The sequence below is a fragment of the Canis lupus genome, chromosome 5 (genome assembly GCF_003254725.2).
Source record: "Canis lupus dingo isolate Sandy chromosome 5, ASM325472v2, whole genome shotgun sequence".
NCBI classification, from domain to species: Eukaryota; Metazoa; Chordata; class Mammalia; order Carnivora; family Canidae; genus Canis; species Canis lupus.
The window spans coordinates 68,198,693-68,206,952 of NC_064247.1; the positions used below are offsets into that span (position 1 = coordinate 68,198,693).

The 8,260-nt window shown below is 51.0% G+C and overlaps 1 long non-coding RNA gene across 1 annotated transcript; it reads left to right on the forward strand.

The window, feature by feature from the left end:
- Positions 1-2,869: 2,869 nt before the first annotated feature.
- LOC112646750 (uncharacterized) lies at positions 2,870-4,929 on the forward strand. The gene is made up of 3 exons (XR_003127853.3): positions 2,870-3,319; positions 3,839-3,901; positions 4,438-4,929. It is a non-coding gene; the product is annotated as an uncharacterized LOC112646750 (long non-coding RNA).
- Positions 4,930-8,260: the final 3,331 nt, after the last annotated feature.

Consider the following 8,260-nt stretch of genomic DNA (forward strand, 5'->3'; position numbering starts at 1 on the left):
ATATGTAGAACCAAAATATCCAAACAAACCCCAAACAAGCAAACAACAAAAAGAAACTCATAAGCATAAAGAACAAACTAGCAGCCTCCAGAGGGCAGGGGAGCAGAGGATCAGCAAAACAGGTGAACGGTTAATAATGAAATCCCTGGTGAGCTCACACTGTGAACCTCGGTTTACTGTGAACCTCGGTTTTCTTACCTCAAAGCTTGTCCTGATTGTACCACTGGATTGGCATCTCCCTCCTCTTAGAGATTAAATCCCGTGACTCTTCTCTCACATGCACAGACAGGGAAACGAGATTTCTAGCACTCTGTTAAATTTCTCATTTAAATGAAGGGTCTGAGAGTCTGCCCTATTTAAATTACCAATACGTAACTCCTGTTTCCAAGCCTCGGGGACAACCATACCCATGGCGACTGTCCTCGGTGTTTGCTCTGAACCCAGCACAGGCCTCCTGGCCCCCAGCCTTCGTGGAGTCCAGGCTCCCCCTTGCTCCTTGATTGTTTCTCTGTTTCCCAGCTGGGCCCTGGAAGATCGGAGAACCTTCCTGGGGCTCCCAGGGGCAGCTCTTACAGCTGAGCGGGCCCCTCCGGTACCCTCTCTGGGACTTTGGGAAGCCCATCACCCTGGGCAACCGTGAGCTCTTCCCTCTCCATCTCTTGCCACGTCACTGCCTTGCAGGCTCCCTGCCCCGGGGGGGGGTCCTAGCTTTTCCCAGCAGCCCCCCAGCCTCCTTCACACCTCCCCAGAGGCCCACCCGCACCCTGCCTCTGAAAATCAGGCTCCTCCTCATACTACCCCAGCCTTGATGCCCACGTTTGGTAAGAACAGCTGGTCCTTTCATAACACTTGCTATGCACTGGGAATCATTCTAACTGTTTCCTGTACTTTACCTATCGTCCTTCTTACAGCCAGCCCAGGACACACATGCTGTTAGGTGCACATTTTATGGATGAGGAGGCTTTGGCTCAGGGTCACCCAGGATGTGAGGGGAGGAGCCAGATCTCACCCACTAATCACCAGTCTCCAGAGTTGCCAATTCAAACTGGAAGACAATATCACTTATGACCAGCCCCTCAGCATCCTTTGGAGAAGGAGTTAGAACCAGCAAAAATAATAAACCGACTAAATGCAAGTACGGAATCAACTCCATGGGCTGTCTGTCTTTCTCCAGAGCAGAAATTCTTGAGCTTGAGCTGCCATCAGAATCCTGGGGGGATGTGTTAAAACAGATTGCTTGGCCCAGCTTCAGAGTTTCTGACTGAGTCATTCTGGGATGGGCCTGAGAATCTGCATTTCTAGGGACTTCTCTAGTGATGCTGCTGCTGTAGTGATCTTGCCCACCTTGGAAGAACAGGACTTGCCTGGGACTGTCTGCCTCCTCCCAGGACACATGGAATGATGGTTCCAATGTGAACTTTCCCAACCAGTGGTCTTGTGACAATGAGCATATGGTTATGTGCAAAAAAAAAAAAAAAAAAAAAAAAAAAAAGAAATTCCTCATCTGTTAGAGATGCATTTTGGAACCTTCATAGGTGATGTACAGGCTTTCCAGAATTTACTTTAAAATACTCCAGTGCCTCTGCCCTTGCAAAAAAGTTTAAGGTATAGATGAAACAATGAATGGCAGTTGGCTGGTGAGTCCAAAGAGGTTCCTTATACCACTTTCCTACGCCTTGTTTCTATTTCAAAGTGTTAATGATAAACCTTGCTGATTTCATATTAGAGAAAAAAAAAAAAGCTCTGGCTCCCACATGTAGTCACTGGATAACCTTGAGCAAGAAGCTAGCAATATCTGAGCTTCAATTTGTTCTGCTATCAGCGTGGATGGCATCCTTCCAACCTGGTGGCTGAGGAGGTGACGGATGTGAGGCATTCATCTTGGCATGTAACTTGGGAAATTATGACAGTCCCAACGTACTCCCCTCTCACACATTCTCCAGCCTAGGCCTGGTCGGGAGTCTCCCACCTTAAGGCACCTGTTAAACAAGTTCCTGGGCTGAATGTGGAACTTGCCAGAAGCCTGCCCATCTGAAGCAGGAGGTGTGGGTGTGGGTGTGGGCGTGGAATGTGGGGCAGCAGATCACATGCCCGCTCCTTGGGAGGTGAGGTCTCGGCGGGTCAAGGCAGGATGGCCTCCCAGGAGCCTCGGCAGCTGCCCCCTCAGTACCGCTTGGGCTGGTTTCTTGACATAGTAACCAAGTCTGGGGCAGGAATTTCCTGGCGTCCAGTTCGAAGGCCGTTTCAGTGGATTCCAAGGGGGCTTCAAGTTGCCAAAATGTCCCAGTCAAGGTGTTTGCTGTTCTGGCTGTTTTGTTTGGGTTTGGTTTTGATGGCAAATATCAGAGACTCATCTATGCTAGCCTAGGCCAGGCTCGGAGCGGCCAGGGCAGGGCGTCTTTCCAGGGACCTCTGTACAGGGAGGGCAGCCAAGTCTCTTATCAGTTGGACTCAAGTCCTGGAACGCTGTCAAGGGCCTGTGGTCTCTCTCTCCCTGTCTGGCTCCTTCTCCGTCTTCCTCTCCTCCTCACACGCGAGGCAGCAGTGGCCTCCGCACAGCCCGAGTCCCGTCCCCCTTTGTTCATGGCGCCCGTCTGGCCAGGGTTTCCCGCGTGCCAGGCCTCGGGCAAAACGCTTCACCACCGGGCTTTCACGTTATCCCACTGGAGCCACGGAAGAAAGTGCTATTTTCATTTCTCTCACTTCCAGAGAAGGAAACTGGCGCGAAGAGAGGCTCAAGAAGCTTCATGAGGACGCAGAGCCGGGAACGGGGGGAACCTATGGCGGCTGAGCCAGGCGCCTCGTCACCCCTCCCGCGTCGGGAAGACTCAGGCGCACAGAGGGATGGGAGATTCTGATTGGCCCCTCCTGAGTCAGGTGGTCCAGGCTGGACCAATCAGCTGTGGCCAGGGCGGGGTCTCAGCCTACCAACATGGCGCCCCCCCCAGGCCCAGCGTCGGAAAACCACTCTCAGTGAGGGCGGTGGGCAAATGGCATCAGCTCTTTGAGCCACAGTGTTTTCAGCTGTAAATGAGGATCAGCTTACTGGCCTCTCAGAGATGCGGGGACAGTCAAGTGACATAATAACCCAGGCCCACCCTTCTGTGGCTTCCCGTTGCTGTCGTGGCCAAGTTCGAGCTCTGGCTGTGAGCTGGCCGGCACCTGCCCGACGACATACCCCCCGTCCTCCCCCTCCCAGAGACCCCCTTTTGAGAACCATGCCCAACTGCTTGCAGTTCCTTGAACTTCTCTGGTCCGTGCCTTTGCACGTACTGCTCCCCTCTGCCTGAGCTGCCTTTCCTCTACTTCCCCAATCGAGGTTAGCTAACTTGGGCCCTAGAGTTGATCTAATCGTGCCCCCCTCCTCCCATCCAACCAGAGGTATCCACTGCACCCCCTAATCCCTGGAACTCTGGAACCTGCGTATGTGGCCTTAGTTGGAAATAGGGCAAATGTACTTAAAGTATGGATGTTGAGACGAGGTCATCGTTGATTCCGAGTGGGCCCCAAATCCACTGAAAGGTGTCCTCATAGGAAAGGAGAGGGGAACTTGGGACACAGAGGGACAATGCCGTGTGAAGACAGAGCAGAGAGGGGCGCCCGGGGGGTTCAGCCCATGAAGCGTCTGCCTTCGGCTCAGGTCATGATCCCACATCCAGCTCCCTGGTTGGCCGGGAAGTCTGCTTCTTCCTCTCCCCTCTGCTCCTCCTCCTGCTTGTGATGTCTCTCTGTCATAAACAGCAGAGATCACATTATAATGGTGGGATTTTAGGCAACTGACTACAAGGGGTCGTAGGAAATCTGTTTTGATCTGGGTACCTCTCACCTTTTCATCCAGGGGCCTACTCACCTCTTCTCAGGTGAAACCATGAGGACACCTTTCCTGGGATTCTAAGAAAGGGTATGTCCTATACTGCCTTCACCCTAAGGGCCCCAGTTTCCTTCTTTGTAGACAACCCCGATGATCTCCATGTGAATGTTCTTCTAGAAAAAGACTTGGGGTGGGGGGAGTTAGGTAATCCTGGCCGCTCAGACGGAATATGGACCCAGGAAAGACTATGGGTAAATTGACTAACCTAAGGAGAAAGGGGATTATTGAACGATATTTGTTCTTATGGAAGAGCCTTCTCAGTGGATGAGGTCCCTGGCCAGCCCTGCCCTCAGCCAGGTGCCCCCCACTGGGTCTAGCCACTTTTCAGGGGTCTTGTAGGAGGCTCTTTGTCTCCATCAGGCAGGGCTGGAACAGTGCCTGGGCTTGCTCACTGTTTCCCAGCTCCCTGGTGCCCTACCTCTAGCCCCTGCTGCGAGGCCCTGTTGGCTGTCAGGAGGGACTCAGCCCTCTCAGAGACTAGGCCACCCCTACCCATCCCTTCATGGCTGTGGACTGGACCCCAGACAGCCACCAAGGTGGCCTCTATTGCCTCTTCAATATGGCAGGAGAGAAAAACCTCAGACTGGATTCGGAGAAATGGAGCTGGCCTCCTGCAGTTCTGGAAGAAGGAAAATGAGAGGTGGGGTTCCTGATCAGCCAGTTCGAAGCTGAGAGGCCTTGGGCGAATTGGCTTCACCCTATGGGACTGGAGCAGAGCCCAGAAGCCCTGCGGAGGCTCCAGTGCCAGCTTCCTGGTGGCACTGGTGTGCTGCTTATGCAAGCTGTCACCACAGGCCAGATGGATTCCCTGTATGTCTCTTTGCATGTCCTGTATATGTACCATTATTTCAAAGAAAACATGTTTAAAAATCATTTTTAAAAAAGAAAAACAGGTAGACAACCTTAGCATAAAGTGTAATCTGACTTTGACAATTAACCGTGGGGGTGGAGAGACCGAATGTGTTCTTTCCTTTCTACAATCTTTTCCAGAAAGGCTTCCTGTAATTCATGCTTCCTAGGAGAACAATAATAAATGTGTAATATCTTTCTGCTTTGAATGACTGTAGGTAGGGGAATGTCATAATCAAGTCAAATATTTTATTCAAAACTCAGTACCTATGTGTGTTCATGAAACTACACAAATTACAGGCTTATTCTCTTCGATAAAGAAAAAAAAAATCCCTACCTCCCAAAGACTAGAATCAGATTACTTAAGCCGGAATCCTTACCCTGCCATTCACTAGCTGTGTGACACTTGCTAAATGACTTTATTTCTGTGTGCCTCAGTTTCCCTAATCTGTAAAATGGGTGTTCATAGTGTCTTCCTCATGCTTGGGATAGTTCAAGTGAGTTGCTTGTTTCTATAGAGGGCTCCCAGAGTTACCTACAACGTAGTAAGTGCTCAGAAGGAGCTGGCTACTGTGCTAAGGTTTGCCATGAAGAGTAATGTAATAATGTAGGGCAAGGGTTAGGAACAGAAGGAGTTTCTCATGAGGCTCAATTGCCCACCTATCACTGTCTGGCTGTGTCTGACCTTGGGGAAGTCATGAAACATTCTGGGGTCTGCTGTCCTCCTTTGTAAAATGAGGAGTGGACATTGGGGAGATTGTCTGCCCGCCCCTGACGTGTGCATTTTCCTGGGACTCCCTCCTAGTGCACCACTACCCTCATTGCCACTGCTGATGGGAGACCTGCCAGTTCTTTCTTTAGCCTTCCCTTGACCTCGGTTGATGGGCCCAGAAATGGGTGCCTTCCCCAGGGTGCTGGAGGGGCAGCAGGCCGGGGGGCAGGTGGGCGAGATGGAGTCTGGAGTTGCCGAAGCCACATCTCACATCATGAGGAAAATGGTCACTCTACCCAGAGAAGACAGAACTGAATCCCCCATCCCTGGTTCCTGCCACCCCTGAAGCCCAAGTGAGGCCCTGTATTCCCAAGTGGGGAACATCAGATCTTCCTTAGAAGCAATCATAGTAACAATAATAGCAGGGAGCACTTACGCATACATGCTATGAGCCAGGCACTGTTCTGAGAGCTGCATATGTACTAACACTTTTATTCCTCCTGACAGTATCAAGAGGTATCTTTACCCCCTTTTATAGATGGGAAAACTGAGACACAATGAATGACCTGTGCCAGGTCACACAGCCAGCAAGTGTCAGGGCTGTCATGTACCATTCTTAAGCACACCTCATAAAGGAAATGTAAGTGAAATGGACGGAATAAGGTATTTCCTAGAAGGTCATTGCGTATGGATCCAGCTCTTTCAAATTGCTTTTCCACTCTGGTTTGCCTGTGTCCAAGTCTTTCTGCCAAAATGGTCCTCTGCATCCCCAAGAGCTCTGATGATGCAGAATTTCCCAGAAGGCTGTTCCTCTGTTGTTCCTGGAAGTTTCCACCAAGCTTGCTTATGCCCAATCTGCATGTTTCAACAAAATGATATGTGGGCAATGATGCGTGCCACCTGGTGGCCATGACTCTGACACATCCCAACTTCAGGGGAAGTGTGTCTTGGATTCACCAAGTGAGTGTGCTTAGTGCTTGGTAAATATTTCTTGCCAGAATGGATGTGTGAATGAGTGAATGAATGAGGAACAAGCAAGTGGGGAAGTTGGTGGATTGCCCTGCACCCGAGGGGCAGCGCACCAGTGGAATTTACAGAGGGAGGAAGTGACACAAATTAGACTCCAATTATGTGGGCCATACCAGAGTCCACAGTGGGGCTGGGGGTGGGGAGCAGCTGTGCCTCCCAGGGACCACGGTGCCAGGCTGATAATAAGGACTTACAGCCAGACCCACCGACACTTGCTGTACATCATCTCCCATATGCCTCCCCAGAGAGTCTGATAGACAGCACTCTTACCATGCCCACCCCACGGAGGAAGAAACGGAGGCCCAGACAAGGTAAGTGCCTCGCAGGTCTCTGCTGGTTGTACCCATTTGCTTCCACCATGTGTGGCCAGCATGGAATGGACAATCCCTCAGCCCTGTGCCCTCAACCCTGATCCGTCTGGCTGTTCAGGGTACCCTACCCCCACCCCCAGAAGCTTTAGCCAACCTCAGGCCCAGGTCCAGTGAGATCAACCCTCCAGGTCAGGGGGGCAAGTGCGGATTTCATTGGTGACCCAAGCTACGACCCTTGAAATCATGTGCATCAGTTTCACAAAGTGGCTTATGCCTGAAACAGACAGACATGAATCTCACTTCCCAAAATGGAAACCGGATCTGTCTCTTGTCAGACTTGCCATTCTTAGGAAAAAAAAAAAAAATCTTTCTATTCTATCAATGTGAAGGTCAAAACCTACACCCACTCCCTTCTTCACAGTGTGACAAAGGCATGCTTCATACAGCTTGTATATGAATTTCTTGACTGTTTGTCTTTCATGTTCCACACACAAAACCAAAACAATACCCCCCAAAAAACCCAAAAATAGTTATTTAGCAATGTGGATATACTGAGGCCCGCCAGGCACCTGTCTTCGCTTTAAAGCGGGCTTGGAATGTTTTCTAAGAGTGTGGATTTTATGGGAGAAAGCGTGCTTGGTCAGGGAGGTGCAGAGGGCCAGGGTTGGAGGGTGGGCAGGGAGGAGAGCTGCTTGTTTTTAAAATATGGGAATTTGGGTGTTGTCTTCACACAAGCCTATTTTAGAATTCCAAAGGTCGAGCCCTCCAAGGGACTGATTAGTACCGATCACCTTGGGGCTGTTTTTGAAAGAGATGAGTTGTTGGTAAGTGGACCCATTTCTCTCCACAAGCCTACACATGTGTGTGGCCCTATCGTGCAGCCACTGTTGAAATGTGTTTAACAGATGCTCCCAGGGCTCTGCCCACAGCGCCTGGAAGTGGCCACCCCTCCCCTAGGGGCAGCCCTTAACCTTGTCACTGAAGGCGCCAGGAGCCTTATACAGATTTGGCTCCCATGCTTCCCAGTGGGGCCACTTCCACACCTACACTATTTGCAAAATTAGCACATGACACCCCCCCTCACACTCCCCCCTTCAACAATTGTTAAGAATTTAATTCAGGCAAATATGGGCCCCTCTGAGCAACTGCCCCCGGAGCTCACCTTGAGGGATCTCACCGAAGTCACCCTTTGTGGGACCCTGATACTTCACCTGACTTCCTCCTCCTCCCTCCCCGCCCCACTTCCCTCCCCTCCCCCCAGGAAAGTTAGGAACTTTCCTAAGAAAGTACTTTCAACAAAGCCTCCTTCCAGGGTCTGCCTCAGAGGGATCGACCCAGAGCAGTGAGCATGTAGCCAGGTGTTCCAGCGTTCCAGAAGCAGACCTGAGCGGATACCCCATCCCAGCATCCCCCACCCCGGCCCACCCCCAGGGTTCTAGGGCTTCAGCACCTGTAATTTTAAAATCATGGGGATTAAAAGTATGAATT